Genomic DNA, 4,373 nt, shown 5'->3' with positions numbered 1-4,373 from the left:
GTCTGTTTTCCAGTGTTTTTATTTCTCAAGTAGTTCAAATGCAAGAAATTGTTTGTCTGAACTTTGAACAAATAGGACTGTCTCAGTGTCCCTTGTTGCCCTGATTTTTGTCAGTATTATTTTTTACACAATATTTCTTTAAATGGGACTAGTAAATATGATGCAGAATTTAAATCAACTTTGTCCACACATACAGTGTTAACAGCACCATTACTATAACTTTTCACATTCTAATTATATTCAACAAACAGATCAGGAGAAGGCTTATGTCAAATTAATGTATAATAGTTCCTTGTATTCAAATTTATTATTTAGACCAAGGTACGATTTAGTTTTTATATCATTAGGTACGATAAATGTAAAAATCTGTTTCCACATTTGTGGACTTCTATAAAATATTTCATGTTTCAATAAAGATTTTATTTCTTAATATGTAATTTGATACACCACATCTCAGTATCTGATATTCAGTGTGGATGGAATATTTGATTAGTTTATTATCTGAATGAAAGTAAGGTTTAGTAACCTGTAGTAAACAAATTATTATATGAAAATACATTTTAAAACAAAGCCAGTGGGAGATATGTCTGTTGAAATTTTAAAAGTTTGATGTTTAATTTAAACTATGTGAAACTTCAACAAAACAAGGAAACGTAACTGGTTTTGTAATTTCAGAGTTGAAGGGTTTTAGTCGTCAATAGAATTCGATTTTAAACTTTAGGTTGTTTTCCTTAGTACTGTATTTCTTGTAGCACGACGCATGTGAAGTAGTGACTTGTGAACTAAAGTTCTAAATGTCATTTATACACCTTCGAGTGAACGTGTGTGAAAATTGAGGTCGGTCGGGATTCGAACCTTACACTGCTTAGCATTTAAAACACGTGATTTTGCTTCCCTTAAGTAAGCATTTTAAACATAGCTTTCCTATATTTAATATAATATTTTAATCAAATAAAACATGCGCTTTTTGCACAAATATTAAAAAAAAAAATTACCCTCCCATTTTGGAGAGGTTAGATGAGAACGTGAATGAGGGTTGGGTGGCTAATTAATGATGGTATTTACATGTTATACCTTTTACATCGGATAGGGTTAACATTTTGAAGTTTATATTTTTGTACATTACAGAGGATTAACCACTAAAAGATTAGTGAAATTGTTTGTTTTCAGTGTAAAATTCACATGAACTCCAGATGTGATTAGTTAGATTGGTTACAATGTTAGTATTTTCGCTTGGGTATTTTTACGTGTCGGTGTAGGATATTAACATTATTTGGCTTCGTTTCACGATAAACGAAACCAAATAAAATATACTTTAGGACTTCTTGAACATTTCAACAGTTCAAAACAGAAATAGTTTCTGGTATAAGAACAAAAAACTTTATTAATTATAAAATGTATCTACTGTTCAGATGTATTTAGTTTGTAACAAGTGTCAACCAACTTAAGACAGATAATTCTGTTACTTGTTGGTGTCTTACGAAACCACAGATCTAGTCTCAGCCGTCTTGAGGATACATTTTTCTTCAAGTAGGTTTCTCGTCTTCACGAATTGTGGAATTGATTATGTGTGGGAGAAAACATCAAACTTTAGCTTTAAATGGTTTCACAATCTGTGACCAAGAAACCTCTCTGTACAAACACCAATTACCCCACAATAGGTTGAACCTTTAAGAATAGTGGAATCACAAGATAATGAAGACAAGTAATATAAAAGCACAACATTCTACGAAACAAAGACAGGATCCACAAATTAATGGTCATCCACCATGTTTGCTTTCAGAAGTACGGGGAGAGAACAGTTAATAGACTGTTTCCAAAAAGACTTAGCCATATATATATTTCAACTTTCTAAAGAACTCGACCTTTCTGTTGAGATCACATACAGAGTATTACTGACGGTGGAGCCACTAATAAATTCCCTGAAAAATCTAATTCAAGATAATTTTCCAAGTGACAAGAGAGCAAGTGTTGATAAAGGGCAGTAGTTTTGAATTAAGCACAATGGGCTATCTGTACTCTGCCAGATACAGGTAGCGAAACCCAGTTTCGAGCGTTGTTAGTCCGCAGACATACCGCTGTGCTATTGAGGGACAATAAAGGGTAGTAAGAGATCTCGCCCTCGCACCATAAACCATGAAAAGAAAAAAAAAAAAGATCAAAAGGATTTGGTGACTGGGTAGTTTAGGGACAATATTGAATAAGAAAGTAAATTTTGATTGTATATTTTATACAGTTAATGATATAACGATTGTCATATCCATATTTACGAATATTAATTATTATGTTACTTCAGCGCTAGCCGTTCCTAATCTAGCAGTGTAAAACTAGAGGGAAGGCAGCTAGTCTTCCCCACCCACCGCCAAATTTTGGGCTATTCTTTTACTAATGAATAGTGGGATTGACCGTAACGTTATAATGCCCCCACGACTGAAAGAGTGCGCATGTTTGGTGCGACGGGGATTCGAATCCCCGACCCTCATATTACGAGTCGAACGCCTTAACCTACTTTGGCATGCCGGGCCGTTTCATGTTAGATGTTTTCCTTATTGTTTTACCAGGTAATGTTTTTTTTTGGAAGTTTAGGGAATTATTTGAAAGTATAAACGCGTGAATTATACGAGAGCAGTAGATATTTTGATTAGTTAGTGATTCTACTGAAGTGATTGATTTTTATTATTAAATTAACAAGTTTGTTTAATCAGCTTGTCTGACACTTCAATGTCTTGAGTACTGTGTTTGTATTCCGACGAGGAAAGTGACTGTGCTAACGTTGTTCATAAAGTTTGGCCTATCGTTCGTTCGTGAAACTGTGTAAGTTTAGACAAATTAGTTGAATAATTTTTTTTATTATTATTATAAATGATACATTTTCGTTATCACTAAGTGGAGTGGACTTTTTTTTTTAATACTTTATAATCCAAGCTAATTTGCACAACAGTATTCAACCAATAACTATAAAAATGCATACAATTTGGCGACATCTAGATTTTAAACTAGTTTAATAAGATGAAAGAGTATTTTTCACAGCGTACGATAATCAGCGAGATAAACATTTAGAGAATATCTTTCAGCTCACAACTTAACAAAGTTAAAGGATGGCTGTTACTATGGTAGTAATTATTTATACACTTCAGTAAAAGTATAAGAACACCTCACTTCATACTGTAAATTACCTCGAACAAAAGTTATTTCTAAACACAAAGTGACAAATTCCGGAGTAAATTCACCCTAACATGATTTTAGCAATGTCTTCTGCTCGTCACCAGTACGAACACAAACCTATCAGCACCATAGTGGTTACAAAAGACAAAACAGTATTCAAGTCATGTAGTCCACCCTTACGAACTATAAAGTTCAATATAAGAGTATTAAAGGGTAAAAACGTATTGATAAAAGAGAAGCGCTTTTCAAATATCGTAAGGCAAGTTTCTTTTGTTTTGTTTTGTTTTGTTTGGGGAGGGGGGGTTAGAGGATACTATGGGTATTGAGACTTCGTGTTTTACACGTATTATAAAAATCCTTAAGAAGAAAAGATATTTTATTTTTATTCATTTTTTAAAAACTAAACACTGAATTATTATGCACGAGCACGTATTAATATATTACAATTATTATTATATTTTACTGTGAAGTCCTACGAGGTCCTGTGTTCCATTTGTTTGAAAGCTGAATGTTGTTTTTTCTTTCCTAATAACTCGCAACCAACAAAGTATGGAGTCAAATGTTTCTTTTCATAGTTAATCATTTTTATGGAAGGGATAAAAGAGCACTTTCGGGACGTTAGAACAAGAAGGCGAAGACTCGAGCACTCCTGTAGACCCATAAGGATTGTATGACTATTTTTGGAGTTTCACACAAAGTTACTCGAAACCAATGTGTGCTAGTCGCCTGTGACTTGAAGCTGAGGACTAGAGAGAAGACAGAAAGTCAACAGCGCCCACCGCCAACATTTAAGTTACTTTTTATTACTGAAGAAAAGTGTAATTGACCATTATAATATTAACACATCCATGGCTGAGCATGTTCGTTAGTGGAGAACAGGATGAAAAAACCTAAGCATTCTTGCTACCAGTAAATTTCTGCGCCGGCTCCGAAACATTGGATGAGAAACGAAAATAATTTGTATGATATCATCCTTCCGTTAATTATACCAATATTAAATATCTAGATTCAGGAATGACAGTGTGAAAGTGGCGGCACCTATGCTTGGCTTTTAGCATTGCCATATCAAGAGTTAACTGTCGTTTCTGTCGAGCACACTCATAATTCAGCTTTAAAAATTGCTAAAACATTTACTACCACCTTTGTTTCAATATTTCGTTACTGAAAGATATCTCAGAACTTATATTTTACCATTAAATTATGTTATT

The sequence above is a fragment of the Tachypleus tridentatus genome, chromosome 12 (genome assembly GCF_004210375.1).
Source record: "Tachypleus tridentatus isolate NWPU-2018 chromosome 12, ASM421037v1, whole genome shotgun sequence".
NCBI classification, from domain to species: Eukaryota; Metazoa; Arthropoda; class Merostomata; order Xiphosura; family Limulidae; genus Tachypleus; species Tachypleus tridentatus.
The sequence above is the reverse complement of the archived record's forward strand: the minus strand, read 5'-3'. Positions refer to the sequence as shown.